This window comes from Bos javanicus, chromosome 8 (genome assembly GCF_032452875.1).
Source record: "Bos javanicus breed banteng chromosome 8, ARS-OSU_banteng_1.0, whole genome shotgun sequence".
NCBI lineage: Eukaryota > Metazoa > Chordata > Mammalia > Artiodactyla > Bovidae > Bos > Bos javanicus.
Window position 1 is genome coordinate 111,417,483 of NC_083875.1, and position 18,606 is coordinate 111,436,088.

General features: G+C 42.3%; 1 long non-coding RNA gene across 2 annotated transcripts in view; it reads left to right on the forward strand.

Annotated features, from left to right (window-relative positions):
• LOC133253252 (uncharacterized) overlaps positions 1 to 18,606 on the forward strand; it is a 60,795-nt gene that overhangs the window by 3,988 nt on the left and 38,201 nt on the right. Inside the window, exons 3-4 of one of the 2 annotated variants that reach the window (XR_009738252.1) lie at positions 1,114 to 1,146; positions 4,836 to 4,887. This is a non-coding gene — a long non-coding RNA (uncharacterized LOC133253252). Of the gene's footprint in view, positions 1 to 1,113; positions 1,147 to 4,835; positions 7,352 to 18,606 lie in introns of those variants that run through there. The other variant, XR_009738251.1, reaches the window with a different exon arrangement.

An 18,606-nucleotide genomic window follows, 5' to 3' on the forward strand; every position in this document is an offset into this window, starting at 1 on the left:
ATTTCTGCAAGTGAGAAGTCTAAGACCAAGGTTCGGCAAAGTTGGTTTCTTCTCAGGAGCCTGAGGGAAGCGTCTGTTCCAGGTCTCTGTTCTTGATTTGTAGATCATTTTCTTTTTCTTGTGTTTTCATGTTGTCTTCTCTGCATACTTCTGTGTCCAAATCCCCTCTTCCTATAAGGACACCAGTCACATTGGATTAGAGCCTAGCCTAATGACCTCATTTTAACTTAATTACCTCTTTAAAGACCCTACCTGCAAATATAGTCACATTCTAAGGTGCTGGGGGTTAGGATTTCAACATACAACTTTTGGGGGAACCCAGTTCAGCTTCTAATAGCACATATGACTGTGGTATATCCAAATATTTCTCTTGTTTTCTCATATCCATATCTCTGAGGTATTTGAAATCATTTATGTTCAAGTGTACCACGTAACAAAATGTACCAGGTAACCTACTTGTGAGTGATTTTTTTCTAAACAGGATTTATTTTTATTAAATACTAAATGGAAAGTTCTTGGTTAGGAAGGATTACTCTGCTAGGAATGTTGCTCCATCTAGTGACTCCTATATTCAACTACTTTTGTCAAAGTTATAAAAATGAAAAACGGAGAATTATGTTGGAGAAGGGGTTCTCTTTTCAATAGGTTATTATTCACAAGGCACTATGGAGTCATGGTAAAAAAAATATTTCTTTCCACCATTGTATGTGGAAGGAAAGAGAGGTCTATATAATGACACTATTTTTAGTAACTCTAGTAATATTAGTATCATCATTTACTATCACTACCAATTACTATTTATTTTTTTATCCCCCGAGGAAACCAAGACTGGGTTAACTCCCTTGGCCGAGATCTCACAAATTATAAGTAGTGTTTCCCTCAAGTCTGTATGACTCCAGAGTTTAAGCTCCTAATCGTTCAGAATAAATAAGAGAAAGAGAAAGACTCAAACATTTCATAATACAGCCTTGACAAATGACGCATCTAAGCATGCGTCCAAATGAGTACTCATGTTTGCCTTCAGTCTTGGTATGTACTTAATCTTTATCTTGAAATGATGCTTTATTGTTCAGTTTTGCACTGTCATTGATGTGTCAAATGTGTCTGTTTTAGGTAATGTTTATAAAGGACACAATCTACAACCAGGTCAGTATCATATGGCCTATTGTATACCTTGAATTACATGGAACAATAACTATTTAAAAGCTTAGCATTTTTGGTAGTTTTAAAGAATAGTTTTTGTTTCTCTATTATACAAGTTGAATGGGACATCTAAACTGCCTGGAGACATCAAGAACAGCTTCTGCAGAAAGCTGAGTTTAGTAAGACAAATACAAGTTAGAAAAGGATGCTTTTGGAATACAGAGGATGCCTCTGTAAATGCATGTGGATATGTCAGAGCTTGGTATTTTGGGGGGAAATGTATGTAATCAGATATGCGGGAACTGAAAGTGATAAGAAATGACAATGGACTAAAAAGCATAAGCCAAACCTAGAAGGTAATTATGAAGCTGTAAGTTATGAAGGATCTTAACAAGAGGGATGGAATGAACCCCTCTTATCAAAAGATCATGTAACAGACAATCTGAATAGGCCTTTATCTATTAAATTAAATAAGTAATAACCTTCGGAAACAGACAGTACTGGGCCCAGATGTGGTCACTGGTGATTTCTACCAAACATTTAAGAAAGAAATTATACCAGTTCTTTACAATCTCTTCTATAAAATAGAAACAGAAGGAATACTTCCTAACTCATTCTATGAGACCAGCATTACTCTGATACCAAAATCAGACAAAGACATTATATAAAAGAAAACTATAGACCAATGTTGCTCATGAAGATAGGTACAAAAGTTCTCAACAAAATGTAAGCAAATGTAATCCAACAACATATAAAAAGAATTATATGCAGTTACATATGAAATGGTTCAGCATTTGAAAATCAGTCAGTATAATCTATCACATCAACAGGACAAAGAAAAGTCACATGATCCTATCAACAGATGCAGAAAAAGCATTTGACAGAATCCAATACTCATCATAAGAACTGAATAAATAGAAAGGAATAGAGAAAGCTTCCTCAACTTGATAAAGAACATGTACAGAAAAGTTACAGTGACCGTCATACTTAACAGTGAGACAGCAGGAGCTTTCCCATTAACATCAGGAGCAAGGCACCTCCTTTTCAACATCATACTGAAGTCCTGAAAGGGAAAGTGATAGTCGCTCAGTTGTGTCCGACTCTTCGACTCCATGGACTCTAGCCCGTCAGGCTCCTGTGTCCATGGGATTCTCCAAGCAAGAACACTGGAGTGGGTTGCCATGCTCTTCTCCAGGGGATCTTCCTGACCCAGGTGTCAAACGCAGGTCTCCCACATTGCAGGCAGATTCTTTACCACTTGAGCCGCCTAGGAAACTCCTAACTAATGAAAAAGAGGAAGTGAAAAGTATACAGATTTGGAAGGGAGAAAATAAAATTGTCTTTGCAGAAGACATGATTGTCTGTGTAGAAAGTATATACTCTTACAACGTTACATAAGGAAGCAAAAGAAATGAGGAAGTTAAAGAAAGGGCCCAGAATAAATAGTTTCACATTTAATAATGGTGTTTTCTTATGTAGTCAACAATTAATATGTGAATATAAGGTTATTGAATGATCCCAACTTTTCATTTGTGGCTAGTTGACTCATTGGAAAAGACTGTGATGCTGGGAGGGATTGGGGGCAGGAGGAGAAGGGGATGACAGAGGATGAGATGGCTGGATGGCATCACTGACTCGATGGACGTGTCTCAGTGAACTCCGGGAGTTGGTGTTGGACAGGGAGGCCTGGCGTGCTGCGATTCATGGGGTCACAAAGAGTCGGACACGACCGAGCAACTGATCTGATCTGAGCATAAAATATCTTCTCACTATTCTTGAAATCTTTTTTCTTGGACTTTAAAGCATAATGGCTTGGGACTTCCCTGGTGGCCCAGTGGCTAAGATTCCATGCTCCCAATGCAAGGGGCCTAGGTCCAATCCCTGCTCAGGGAACCGGATCCCACGTGCTGCAACTGGAACTTGGCACAACCAAAGAAAATAAATAAATATTAAATAATAATAATAATGGTTTGAAGTTACTGGATACATCATTGGAAATTTTATGGGTGCTATTTGTACACTGTATGTTTATTTTAAAAAACCTTTATTTAAGGAAGTTAGCAATAATTTCCATATCAGCCATTAAGGAATGCAAGCATAGTAATGTAGGATTTGATTATTGTGCCTGTGCTGCCTGTCTTTTTACAGTACAGCATTCCCATAGGTCATGACAGGTGTTCACTAACGTTACCTTTTATTGCATATTGACTAATCTCCATTTATAGAATAGGCACAAATGAGTGACATTTTAGCTACTGAAAAATACTAGCTGCTGCTGCTAAGTCGCTTCATTCGTGTCCGACTCTATGCGACCCCATAGACGGCAGCCCACCAGGCTCCCCCGTCCCTGGGATTCTCCAGGCAAGAACACTGGAGTGGGTTGCCATGTCCTTTTCCAATGCATGAAAGTGAAGACTGAAAGTGAAGTCACTCAGTCATGTCCGACTCTACCATGTCTTAAATGCTTACTGTATGCCAGGAATGATAGTATCTCCTTTAATCCTCATAAACACCTTGCCTGGTAGTTTTCAACCTCATCCTAAGTTGAGGAAGCTGAGATGGAAACTAATCTGGTTGGAGTCGCTCTGGGAGACAGCGTAGAGGAGTCGTGAAGACCACGGGCGCTGTGGCCCCCCTGCCTGGGTTAGAGTCCTCGTTCCACCATCTCATAGCTCTCTGACCTTGGGCAAGTTATTTAACACCCTTAAACTTCATTTTCCTCATCTTCAAAATGGAAGAGTAAGCGAGATGACCCGTGTAAAGTGCTCAGCACAATGCCTGGCGCGTAGTAAGCAGCTTCGCATGTGTTAGTGGTTGCTGAAAGTAATTGCATATTATATAGACTTTATATACTAATTTTTATTATTACAATAAGCAAGCAACACCACAGATTTAAACTTAGGTCACTCTGACGCGAAAGCTCCCCCATTTCCCTCTAATCAGCACCATCTCTGTAAGTTTTTAGTCATTGTTGAAGACAGAACCGATTCTCTTTAAATTGCTTAGACTCTGAAAGAAGATGTGCCAGTTTATAAGTTAGGACAGAGTAGATTATGTTGCATTAACGAGCATTGGAAAGGACCCTGATGCTGGGAAAGACTGAAGGCGGGACAAGGTGATGACAGAGGATGAGATGGTTGGGTAGCATCACTGACTCAGTTTTGAGCAAATTCTGAGAGGTGGACAGGGAAGGACAGGGAAACCTGGCATGCTGCAGTCTGTGGGGTCTCAGAGTCAGACATGACTGAGGAACTGAACAACAGCAGCAATGAACAGCTTTCATATTTCCATGATTTTTCACTAACGTCTTTATTTCTTACTCCTGGGATGACAGAGGCTTTTCATCACAGTCAGCCAGGGATCTCAGCTGATGGAAGCTCCACCTTGACATGTGCTTCCACCATCACAAGGGAAGGGAAAGGGGGTGCCGTGGCTTGTGCACTGTCTCTTGAAGCTTCTGCTTGAAAGGGACACGTGCACTGCTGTTTATGTTTCATGGACGGAAGCCAGTAACTTAGCCAGGTCCAACTTCAGACAAGCAGGGAAAAGTGTGGTTCTCTGGGTTTAGGAAAGAGAGAATTAGACATCAGTGAGCAGCATTAAATGACTACTGAATTTTTTTTTTAGTTTCCTAAGTTGATATTTATATTTTCAATTTCTAAATCTGCCCCCACCCTTTCTTATGTATATAGGTCTTCCTTGACTTGTGATGGAGTTGTGTCCCAATGAACCTAAGTTGAAATCGTAAGTTGAAAATATTGTAAGTCAAAAATGCATTTAGTGCACTAGCCCACAGAACATCATAGCATAGCCTAGCCTACCTCAAGCGTGCTCAGAACACTTACATTAGCCTACTATTGGGCTGAGTCATGTCACGCAAAGCCTGTTTATAATGTAGTGTTGTGTCTCATGCAGTTTATTGACTTATGTATTGACAGTGAAAAACAGTACAGTTGTGTGGGCACAGAATGGTTGGAAGTGTATCTGTTGTTTCCCCCTTGTGATTGTGTGGCTTACTAGGAACTGTGGCTCCCCAGCATCAAGAGAGAATGCCATTGCTAGCCTAAGAAAAGGTCAAAATTCACAATTCAAGGTACAGTTTCTTCTGAAGGTGTATCCCTTTCGCACCATTGTAAAGTCAAAGTCCTAAGTTGAACCATTGCAAGTCAGGGATCATTTGTATAGATTCTTCAGGAAAAAAGCCTAAATATGGTTTCAGAGAAACACTTCTCTTTCAGAGAGGTTATATCAGAATTGTCTGGAGACTTTTTCAAGATCATGTGCCCAGACCCCACCCAAGAAATGGAAATTTCTTAAGGTCAAGCTCTAGGTGTGTATCTTTTGAAAAAGCTCCCCAGATGGTTCTAGTTTTCTGTCTGTTGTGACTATGCAATTGTAAACTCATACTTGTTTTCAAGGATTACGTGTAAGACAAATGGGGAGAAACAGCTGAAAGGGTGAGCAAGAGGAAGGTATCTCTGCAGAAATTACAACCTGGGTGTAGCAGAGTTCTCGGCTCAAGCTGAAGCCTTGCTTACCTCACAAGTCAGTGTATTTGACTTATGGCATGCCTAGGTGACTTCAGGTTTCCATTTATAAAAAGGATCACCAATCCTCATGAAAAAGACCTCACTTTAAGTTTAGGAGCGGCTGCGCAGCGCAGAAGCAGCCAATAGGAGCTACCCCACGTCCAAGGTTAGGGATGGCGGCTGAGAGGAGCTACCCCACGTCCAAGGTCAGGGGCGGCGGCCGAGAGGAGCTACTGCACGTCCAAGGTCAGGGGTGACGGCCTAGAGGAGCTACCCCAAGTCCAAAGTCAGGGGTGGCAGCTGAGAGGACCTATCCCATGTCCAAGTTCGGGGCAGTGGCCAAGAGGAGCTACCCCACATCCAAGGTCAGGAGCAGTGGCTGCGCTTTGCTGGAGCAGCTGTGAAGAGATACCCCAAGTCCAAGGTAAGAGAAACCCAAGTAAGATGGCAGGCACTGAGAGAGGGCATCAGAGGGCAAACAGATGGAAACCACAATCACAGGAAAGTAGCCAATCTGATCACGTGGACCACAGCTTGTCTAATTCAATGAAACTAAGCCATTCTGTGTGGGGCCACACAAGACGAATGGGTCATGGTGGAGAGGTCTGACAGAATGTGGTCCACTGGAGATGGGAATGGCAAACCACTTCAGTATTCTTGCCTTGAGAACCCCATGAACCCCTATGAAAAGGAAAAAATATAGGATGCTTAAAGATGAACTCCCCAGGTTGGTAGGTACCCAATATGCTACTGGAGATCAGTGGAGAAATAACTCCAGAAAGAATGAAGGGATGGAGCCAAAGCAAAAAAACACCCAGCTGTGGATGTGACTGGTGATAGAAGCAAGGCCCAATGCTGTAAACAGCAATATTACATAGTAACCTGGAATGTTAGGTCCATGAATCAGGCAAACTGGAAGTGGTCAAACAGGACATGGCAAGAGTCAACGTCAACATTCTAGGAATCAGCGAACTAAGATGGACTGGAATGGATGAATTTAACTTAGATGACCATTATATCTACTACTGTGGGCAGGAATCCCTTAGAAGAAATGGAGTAGCCATCATGGTCAATAAAAGAGTCCGAAATGCAGTACTTGGATGCAGTCTCTAAAACAACAAAATGATCTCTGTTCATTTCCAAGGCAAACCATTCAATATCATGGTAATCCAAGTCTATGCACCAACTAGTAACGCTGAAGAAGCTGAAGTTGAACGGTTCTATGAAGACCTACAAGACCTTCTAGAACTAACACCCATAAAAGATGTCCTTTTCATCATAGGGGACTGGAATGCGAAAGTAGGAAGTCAAGAAACACCTGGGCTAACAGGTAAATTTGGCCTTGGAGTACAGAATGAAGCAGGGTAAAGGCTAATAGAGTTTTGCCAAGAGAACCCACTGGTCATAGCAAACACCTTCTTCCAACACAATAAAAGACTCTACACATGGACATCATCAGATGGTCAATATCGAAATCAGATTGATTATATTCTTTGCAGCCAAAGCTGGAGAAGCTCTATACAGTCAGCAAAAACAAGACTGGGAGCTGACTGTGGCTCAGATCAAGAACTCCTTATTGCCAAATTCAGACTTAAATTGAAGAAAATGCAGAAAACCAGTAGACCATTCAGGTATGACCTAAATCAAATCCCTTATGATTATACAGCGGAAGTGAGAAATAGATTTAAGGGACTAGATCTGATAGACAAGAGTGCCTGATGAACTATGGACGGAAGTTCGTGACATTGTACAGGAGGCAGGGATGAAGACCATTCCCTTGGAAAAGAAATGCAAAAAAGCAAAATGGCTGTCTGAGGAGGCCTTACAAATAGCTGTGAAAAGAAGAGAAGCGAAAAGCAAAGGAGAAAAGGAAAGATATACCCATTGGCATGCAGAATTCCAAAGAATAGCAAGGAGAGATAAGAAAGCCTTCCTTAGGGATCAATGCAAAGAAATAGAGGGGAAAGACTAGAGATCTCTTCAAGAAAATTAGAGATACCAAGGGAACATTTCATACAAAGATGGGCTCAATAAAGGACAGAAATGGTATGGACTTAACAGAAGCAGGAGATATTAAGAAGCGGTGGCAAGAATACACAGAAGAACTGTCCAAAAAAGATCTTCATGACCCCGATAATCACGGTGTGATCACTCACCTAAAGCCAGACATCCTGGAATGTGAAGTCAAGTGGGCCTTAGGAAGCATCAGTACGAACAAAGCTAGTGGAGGTGATAGAATTCCAGTTGAGCTATTTCAAATCCTAAAAGAAGATGCTGTGAAAGTGCTGCGCTCAATATGCCAGCAAATTTGGAAAACTCAGCAGTGGCCACTGGACTGGAAAAGGTCAGTTGTCATTCCAATCCCAAAGAAGGGCAATGCCAAAGAATGCCCAAACTACCGCATAATTGCACTCATCTCACACGCTAGTAGAGTAATGCTCAAAATTCTCCAAGCCACGCTTCAGCAATATGTGAACCATAAACTTCCAGATGTTCAAGCTGGTTTTAGAAAAGGCAAAGGAACCAGAGATGAAATTGCCAACATCTGATGGATCATTGAAAAAGCAAGAAAGTTCCAGAAAAACATCTATTTCTGCTTTATTGACCATGTCAAAGCCTTTGACTGTGTGGATCACAATAAACTGTGGAAAATTCTTCAAGAGATGGGAATACCAGCCCACCTGACCTGCCTCTTGAGAAATCTGAATGCAGGTCAGGAAGCAACAGTTAGAACTGGACATGGAACAACAGACTGGTTCCAAATAGGAAAAGGAGTACGTCAAGGCTGTATATTGTCACCCTGCTTATTTAACTTATATGCAGAGTACATCATGAGAAACGCTGGGCTGGAAGAAGCACAAGCTGGAATCAAGATTGCCAGGACAAATATCAATAACCTCAGATATGCAGATGACACCAGCCTTATGGCAGAAAGTGAAGAGGAACTAAAGAGCCTCTTGATGAAAGTGAGGAGAGTGAAAAGGTTGGCTTAAGCTCAACACTCAGAAAACTAAAATCATGGCATCCAGTCCCATCACTTCATGGCAAATAGTTGGGGAAACAATGGAAACAGTGGCTGACTTATTTTTTTGTGCTCCAAAATCACTGCAGATGGAGACTGCAGCCATGAAATTAAAAGGTGTTTACTCCTTGGAAGGAAAGTTATGACCAACCTAGATAGCATATTGAAAAGCAGAGACATTACTTTGTCAACAAAGGTCCATCTAGTCAAGGCTATGGTTTTTCCAGTGGTCATGTATGGATGTGAGAGTTGGACTGTGAAGAAAGCTGAGCGCTGAAGAACTGATGCTTTTGAAGTGTGGTGTTGGAGAAGACTCTTGAGAGTCCCTTGGACTGCAAGGAGATCCAACCAATTCATCTTGGGGGAGATCAGTCCTGGGTGTTCATTGGACGGACTGATGTTGAAGCCAAAAATCCAATACTTTGGCCACCTGATATGAATAGCTGACTCATTTGAAAAGACCCTGATGCTGGGAAAGATTGAGGGCAGGAGGAGAAGGGGACGACAGAGGATGAGATGGTTGGATGGCATCACCGACTCAATGGACATGAGTTTGGGTATACTCCAGGAGTTAGTGATGGACAGGGAAGCCTGGCGTGCTGCGGTTCATGGCGTCGCAAAGAGTCGTACACGACTGAGTGACTGAACTGAACTGAACTGATATAGGAAGTAGACTAATGATTGCTTTTTCCTTTCGCTTTTCCCTTTCCTTTCACTGGTTTGTAATCTCCGTTTCATAAAATTAGGTGTGATTTTTGTAAATCTTCTCAAAATTGATGAAATTAAACTATGCATAGCATTCAACAAAGTAATTTTTATTTCAGCATAGTGACACTGTCTTTTTTTGTTCCTGTTTTAACCTGAAGTACTTTTGTCAATATTTGAATTGCTTTCAGTGCGACACTTTAAACCTTAAAGTATCTCCATTTAGATTATCAGAGTACAAAATCCCTTCTGTCCCTGCCACCCCCGACCAAAGCAAACAAAATGGTAAACCTACAACTCAGTTTCAAATAAGCTTTGAGAAAATGGGGCTCTAGATATTTACATATAGGTCAAGAAATAAATTGCAAACTATTTACAAAAATACACAGGCTTATATGTGTTAAAAATCTACATCAGTTCATAAAAATATTAATACATAAAAACACTATATAAAGTTAAGAACTCAGAAGTATGATCTAAGACTTCCTAGGATACACCACTTATTCAAGTCACTGTTGAAAAAATCAGATTTTGCTACCTTGGAATCTAAACTGTTAAACAACCATTTTTTGAACACTGACAGCACTAACCAAAAAAGGAAAAAAGACCCTCTGTGCACACTACCATTATTTTGCACTCAGTTAAAATATACCATTCCTGGTATTTCCGTTAACACACAGTTAAATCACATACCTCTCACCGTTTGGAAATGACTTTCTGACGTACCTTTGCTTTCATTGTTGTGCCTTACACACGGTGCTCAGACTGTCTTTCTCATGTGAAAGCTGCCATGTTTCTATGGAGCGGCAGTGCAGCGATTAGGAACAGTGTTTGGTTGTGTCAGTGATTTGTTTTTCCCCTTCAGTGGAATTACTCAGTTTGTACTCAGTTAGCAGTCACTGAATCATTCTTAGCTCTGTGTCACATATTTTATTCAGGTGATGAAATCATCAAAAGTCTTTTTTGAGACCTTCTAGACCTTCCAAGTCCCTTGAACTGCAAGGAGATCCAACCAGTCCATTCTGAAGGAGATCAGCCCTGGGTGTTCATTGGAAGGAATGATGCTAAAGCTGAAACTCCAGTACTTTGGCCACCTCACGCGAAGAGTTGACTCATTGGAAAAGACTCTGATGCTGGGAGGGATTGGGGGCAGGAGGAGAAGGGGACGACAGAGGATGAGATGGCTGGATGGCATCACTGACTCGATGGACGTGAGTCTGAGTGAACTCCAGGAGTTAGTGATGGACAGGGAGGCTTGGCATGCTGCGACTCATGGGGTCTCAAAGAGTCGGACACGACTGAGCGACTGAACTGCACTGAGACCTTCCAAAGGGGCAGAAAGTTAATTGTTCCCTCAGCAGTATCAATGGGAGCACTGGGCATGCACCATTTTGGGACTACAAGGAAAGTGAGCAGCACAGTGGTGGTATTTAGTGGACTTCATGTTCAGAAGAAGCTTCCTCTCGGGATCCACCATGGAATCCCTAATTTAGAAGCAGGTGAACCACAGCACTAACCAGAGAGCAGGTGCAGTACGGAAATAGGAGAGAAGATGTTTTCTAAGCCTTGAGGTGGTCTAAGGCAGGGTGTAAATTGGTGGTGTTTTGTCTTCGGCATCCTTTCACTTCTCTTATCTGCCCCTCTTGTGCTTCGTAGTGTTTGGTGCTGCTGCTGCTGAGTTGCTTCAGTCATGTCCGACTCTGTGCGACCCCAGAGACGGCAGCCCACCAGGATGCCCCATCCCTGGGATTCTCCAGGGAAGAACACCGGAGTGGGTTGCCATTTCCTTCTCTAATGCATGAAAGGGAAAAGTGAAAGTGAAGTAGCTCAGTTGTGTCTGACCCTCAGCGACCCCATGGACTGCAGCCCACCAGGCTCCTCCATCCATGGGATTTTCCAGGCAAGAGTACTGGAGTGGGGTGCCATTGCCTTCTCCAGTGTTTGGTGCTAATTACCCTAATTACCACGATTCTCCAGTCCATCTGAGCTTGTCTTCTTCTGTCAAAGCTCTCTTTGATCCAGAATTATCTACGTTCATCTTTTGGAGAGTCTCTGATATTAGAAAAAAAAAATAACTCCATTGTATTGCTTTGCCCTAATGGATACATGGGCTTCCCTGGTGACTCAGATGGTAAGGAACCTGCCTGCAATGCAAGGGCCTACGGTTCGATCCCTGGCTCGGGTACATCCCTTGGAGAAGGGAATGGCTACCCACTCCAGTATTCTTGCCAGTAGAACTCCATGGACAGAAGAACCAGGTGGGCCACAGTTCATGGGATCACAAACAGTCAGACACAACTGAGCGACTTTGAGAGGAAGAGAGAATGAATATATGGATTATTAGTAGCCAACCTCTTGTGTTCGGATATAGTTGATACTTTAAAGGGGAATGCCTATTCAAATGAACTTAAGTTTGAAAGAATTTCTTTCATTATTAGAATGTAAAAAAAAAATTCAGGCTGTTTTAAGAGGGCACTTTTAGGGGGTAGGGGTGACAGCAGTTTGGTTATTTTTTGGAGACCAGTCCTGTGGGTACTTAGAAGCCTAAGCTGTTCGGCCTTTTTAGGTTTACTTCCCTGTGTGAAGAGCCTGTTCTTTCTTAAGCTCTCAGTTCTTTCACAGTTCTTTTGATGATGGTAGTAGGGATGTTGACTTTATTGTAGGAGTTGTTTGAAAGGTCTTACTTGTATCTTGGTTACTAGGTTACTAGGTATCTTTGTTATTAGACCTCTGCCTCCAGAGACTTAGTTGAGGAGGGAAAACAGATGAAGGAAAATATGTAATAAGTACTATAATGAAGTTTCTTAGAGGAATTGACATTTGACTTAATTCAGCAAATACTATCTAGGTGCCTGCTGTGTGCCCAGCACAGCCTAGGTGCTGGGGATATGGTGATAAATAGGACAGGCTTAGTCCCTGCCTCCATGGAGCTTACTGTCAGTGGTTCCGGACAATGGGCTGCAGGCAACATGTTGTCAGGGAAGTGGTTACTACATAGAGGTCAGGCAAAACACAGACTTGCTCTCATATTCCATCATGGTAGAGTGGCATTTCATATGAAATGGAAAAGTAGCTGATCAAGTTATCTTGTATGATTATATGGGAATATGTACTCCCTGAGCAGGAAGTTCTGGGGAATCAGATAGCTGCTGCCATAGGTCAGTTTAAAGGGGAACAGGCCTGATTTCACCATGACGGGTGCCTTTAATGGCATGGGGTAATTTAAAGCAAGCAGGTGACACGTTCAGATTGCAGAAGTATTGCTTTAATGGAGTACAACTGAAAGCCTTTATGGGATAGTGTTGTTAAAAAAAAAAAAATCTCTTATAGCTTGTAGTCATAGGGCTGAGATAACTGAAAGCCACATTCAGAGATTGCTTCTGTGATTTGGTAAATTATGTTAGTATATGAATTCATATACTTTGCTAGCATTTTATATGAATGTCAGGCTAAGCTAGATTAGTGAATAGTGGGGTTTTAACAAATGGAATAGCAGCATATGAAAACGTCAAGGCTTAGAGAACCCCAAACTCCTAGATTTATCCAAAATAGAATTCTAAGCTGTGGCACTGTTAACATTTTGGAATGGATTATTTTGTTGTGGGGCTGCCATGGGCATTGTGAGATGTTTAGCAGCAGCCCTGGCCTCCACCTCCATCCCTGGCCAGTAGCACCCCATCCCTGAGACACAGCAATCAAAAATGTCTCCAGATATTGCCAAACGCCCACCCCAACCCCAGGTGAGGCAAGGGAGGAAATTGCCTCTGGTTTGAGAAGCATTGGATAAATGTTACCTGTTGTGTAAACCTTGCTTGATGAAACCATGACTCAGAGAGAGAAGACCGAGAAGTTGTCTCATGCTCCATCTCTCATTATCATTTATCTAGTAATTGACACTTAACACTTTGTTAAAATCATATTAAACACTTTATAAAAGTAAAACAAATTGCAATTCTAGAGTAAGTATCCATTTGTCAGTGTAAAATGCATAGCTCACTTCACACTTGTTACATCTGAACATACATACATGTATGGAATTAGTAATATGAATTATTTAATATTACGAAGTGTTTCTCAGCTGCCCTGCATCCTGGTGTTGAATAGTATGCTAATTAGTGAATATCACACTGGATACTCCAACTAGAATTTGAAGTGAAATTTAAAAAATGGACATGCAACACTCTGAGACTTTACAAGTATCTACTTCATCCATGCTCAGAGAGGATTTGTCCAACTATTTAATTTGCATTTTCTCTTACCAAAGTGCTTGTGCTGTTCCTATTCCTTCCATAGCAAAGTCTGTCTGATAGCAGAAGCACAACCCACACGCCTACACAGGCTTCAGGGACAGTCACCTTTTATTTAGAGGAGAACAGAGGACAAGAACAAGAGATGCAGAAAAACATCTCCCTGGAGCCCAAATTAAGTTAGTGTCACAACGAGGACCTGTTTCAGGTCACAGATTGCCCTGTGCCAGCACTGAGTACTGGGCCCTGACTGATATCGATATCCACGTGTTCTTTTATGAATTTATTCTCCGTCTCTCATACGCAGGGGGCTCTCTAACAAGTGGGGCCCAGAGGACCAGTTTGAAGGTTGGCGTTGGGTCTTATCATTCAGCGTGTACTGCTTAGGTCATGCCCTTCTTTCCCAGTAGGGCACCTGCTCCACAGCTATCGGTCATTCTGCGCTTCCCAGTTTAGTCTTTGCAAAAATAGTTCATGCCACGAGGGAGGGGGAACTAGGGCTCTCACTCCTTCTCTCCTTTTTATATTTTAAATCTACTTGGAAATACTTTTATTTTTTAATAATTTTATTTATTTATTTTGGCTGTGCTGGGTGTTCGTTGCTACGCAGGCTTTTCTCTGGTTGCGGGGGGTGGGGGCTGCTCTCCAGCTGTGGTGTGTGGGTTCTCATTGCGGTGGCTTTTCTTGTGTGGAGCACGGACTCTAGCGAGCATGGGCCTCAGCGGTTGTGGCACGTGGCCTCAGTGGTTGTGGCTCCCAGGATCTGCAGCACAGGCTCAGTAGCTGTGGTGCTGAGTTACTCCTCGGCATATCCTGGACCAGGGATCCAACCTATGTCTCCTGCATTGGCAAGCAGGTTCTTTACCACTGAGCCACCAGGGAAGCCATTGAAATTACAAAAAACTTGCAAAGATAGTATAGATTTCCTGTACATTCTTCCCCAGGCTTCCCTGAAAGATAACATCTTCCATAATCAAGCTGCATTTACCAAAACTGAGACATTAACATGAGTACAATACTGTTAACAAAACTACAAACTTTATTTGGCTTTCCCCAGTTTATTTTTGCTGATGCCCTTTCTCTGTTTCAGAATCTTACACTTCATTCAATCATTATGATTCTTTAGTCTCCAAGCTGTGATAGTTTTTTCTTGGCTTTTCTTTGTCTTTCGTGCCCTTGGCAGTTTTGAGGAGTTCAGTTCAGTTCAGTTGCTCAGTCATGTCTGACTCTTTGCGACCCTATGGACTGCAGTACGCCAGGCCTCCCTGTCCATCACCAACTTCCGGAGTTTAACCAAACTTATGTCCATTGAGTCGGTGATGCCATCCAACCATCTCATCCTCTGTCGTCCCCTTCTCCTCCTGCCCTCAATCTTTTGCAGCATCAGGGTCTTTTCAAATGAGTCAGCTCTTTGCAACAGGTGGCCAAAGTATTGGAATTTCAGCTTCAACATCAGTCCTTCCAATGAATATTCAGGACTGATTTCCTTTAGGATGGACTGGTTGGATCTCCCTGAAGTCCAAGGGACTCTCAAGAGTCTTCTCCAACACCACGGTTCAAAAGCATCAATTCTTCAGCTTTCTTTATAGTCCAACTCTCACGTCCATACATGACCAATGGAAAAACCATAGCCTTGACTAGACAGACTTTTGTGGGCAAAGTAATGTCTCTGCTTTTGAATATGCTGTCTACGTTGGTCATAACTTTCCTTCCAAGGAGCAAGTGTCTTTCAATTTCATGGCTACAGTCACCATCTGCACTGATTTTGGAGCCCCCAAAAATAAAGTCAGCCACTGTTTCCCCATCTATTTGCCATAAAGTGATGGGACTGGATGCCATGATCTTCATTTTCTGAGTGTTGAGCTTTAAGCCAACTTTTTCACTCTCCTCTTTCACCAAGAGTCTCTTTAGTTCTTCTTCACTTTCTTCCATAAGGCTGGTGTCATCTGCATATCTGAGGTTATTGATATTTCTCCCAGAAATCTTGATTCCAGCTTGTGCTTCTTCCAGCCCAGTGTTTCTCATGATGTACTCTGGATATAAGTTAAATAAGCAGGGTGACAATATACAGCCTTGACATACTCCTTTTCCTATTTGGAACCAGTCTGTTGTTCTATGTCCAGTTCTAACTGTTGCTTCCTGACCTGCATTCAGATTTCTCAAGAGGCAGGTCAGGTGGTCTGGTATTCCCATCTCTTGAAGAATTTGCCACAGTTCATTGTGATCCACACAGTCAAAGCCTTTGACATAGTCAATAAACCAGAAATAGATGTTTTTTTGGAACTCTCTTGCTTTTTCCATGATCCAGCAGATGTTGGCAATCTGACGTCTGGTTCCTCTGCCTTTTCTAAATACAGCTTGAACATCTGGAAGTTCACAGTTCACATACAGTTGAAGCCTGGCTTGGAGAATTTTGAGCATTACTTTGCTAGCGTGTGAGATGAGTGCAATTGTGCGGTAGTTTGAGCATTCTTTGGCATTGCCCTCCTTTGAGATTGGAATGAAAACTCACCTTTTCCAGTCCTGTGGCCACTGCTGAGTTTTCCAAATTTGCTGGCATGTTGACTGCAACACTTTCACAGCATCATCTTTTAGAATTTGAAATAGCTCAACTGGAATTCCATCGCCTCCACTAGCTTTGTTCGTACTGGTGCTTCCTAAGGCCCACTTGACTTTGCATTGCAGGAGGTCTGGCTCTATGTGAGTGATCACACCACCATGATTGTCTGGGTCGTGAAGATCTTTTTTGTACAGTTCTTCTGTGTATTCTTGCCACCGCTTCTTAATATCTTCTGCTTCTGTTAGGTCCATACCATTTCTGTCCTTTATTGAGCCCGTTTTTGCATGAAATGTCCCTTGGTATCTCTAATTTTCTTTAAGAGATCTGTAGTCTTTCCCATTCTATTGTTTTCCTCTATTTCTTTGCATTGATTCCTGAGGAAGGCTTTCTTATCTCTCCTTGCTATTCTTTGGAATTCTGCATTCCAATGGGTGTATCTTTCCTTTTCTCCTTTGCTTTTCGCTTCTCTTCTTTTCACAGCTATTTGTAAGCCCTCCTCAGACAGCCATTTTGCTTTTTTGCATTTCTTTTTCATGGGAATGGTCTTCATCCCTGCCTCTTGTACAATGTCACGAACCTCTGCCCATAGTTCATCAGGCACTCTTGTCTATCAGATCTAGTCCCTTAAATCTATTTCTTACTTCCACTGTATAATCATAAGGGATTTGATTTAGGTCATACCTGAATGGTCTAGTGGTTCCCCACTTTCTTCAATTTCAGTCTGAATTTGGCAATAAGGAGTTAATGATCTGAGCCACACTCAGCTCCTGGTCTTGTTTTTGCTGACTGTATAGAGCTTCTCCAGCTTTGGCTGCAAAGAATATAATCAATCTGATTTCTGTGTTGACCATCTGGTGATGTCCATGTATAGAGTCTTCTCTTGTGTTGTTGGAAGAAGGTGTTTGCTATGACCAGTGGGTTCTCTTGGCAAAACTCTATTAGCCTTTGCCCTGCTTCATTCTGTACTCCAAGGCCAAATTTGCCTGTTAGCCCAGGTATTTCTTGACTTCCTACTTTTGCATTCCAGTCCCCTGTAATGAAAAGGACATCTTTTTTGGGTGTTAGTTCTAAAAGGTCTTGGAGGTCTTCATAGAGCCGTTGAACTTCAGCTTCTTCAGCGTTACTGGTTGGGGCACAGACTTGGATTACCATGATATTGAATGGTTTGCCTTGGAAATGAACAGAGGTCATTCTTTCATTTTTGAGATTGCATCCAAGTACTGCATTTCGGACTCTTTTGTTGACCATGATGGCTACTCCATTTCCTCTAACGGATTCCTGCCCACAGTAGTAGATATAATGGTCATCTGAGTTAAATTCACCCATTCCAGTCCATTTTAGTTCACTGATTCCTAGAATGTCAACGTTCACTCTTGCCATCTCCTGTTTGACCACTTCCAATTTGCCTTGAATCATGGACCTGACATTCCAGGTTCCTATGCAATATTGCTCTTTACAGCATCGACCTTGCTTCTATCACCAGTCACATCCACAGCTGGCTATTCTTTTTGCTTTGGCTCCATCCCTTCATTCTTTCTGGAGTTATTTCTCCACTGATCTCCAGTAGTATATTGGGCACCTACCAACCTGGGGAGTTCATCTTTCAGTATCCTATCTATTTGCCTTTTCATACTGTTCATGGGGTTCTCAAGGCAAGAATACTGAAGTGGTTTGCCATTCCCTTCTCCATTAGACCACATTCTATCGGACCTCTCCACCATGACCCGTCCATCTTAGGTGGCCCCACCCGGCATGGCTTAGTTTCATTGAGTTAGACAAGACTGTGGTCCATGGAATCAGATTGGCTAGTTTTCTGTGATTGTGGCTAGATTTCTGTCTGTCTGCCCTCTGATGCTCTCTCTCAGCACCTACCATCTTACTTGGGTTTCTCTTATCTTGGACTTGGGGTATCTCTTCATGGCTGCTCCAGCAAAGTGCAGCCACTGCTCCTTACCTTGGATATAGGGTATCTCCTCATGGCTGCCACTGTTGACCTTGGACATGGGGTATTTCCTCTCAGCTGTTCTGCGCTGCGCAGCTGGTCCCAGAATACTAGAGTGGATAGCCTATCCCTTCTCCAGGGGATCTTCCTGACCCAGGAGTTGAACTGGGGTCTCCTGCATTGCAGGTGGATTCTTTACCAACTGAGCTATCAGGGAAGCCGATTTTGAAGAGTACAGGTCAGGTTTTGTAAGCTGTTCCTCTATTTATGTTTGCCTGGTGTTTGGATTTATCATGATTACATTGGGAGTATGGATTTGGGGGAGGAAAGCCACAGAGATGAGCTGCCCTTTTCACAGTATCATGTCAGAAGAACGGACAGCATGACTTATGGCTTAACCTTGGAGTGATCACTTGGCTAAGGTGGTGTGTCTTGTTTCTCTAGTTACTTGTGTCTCT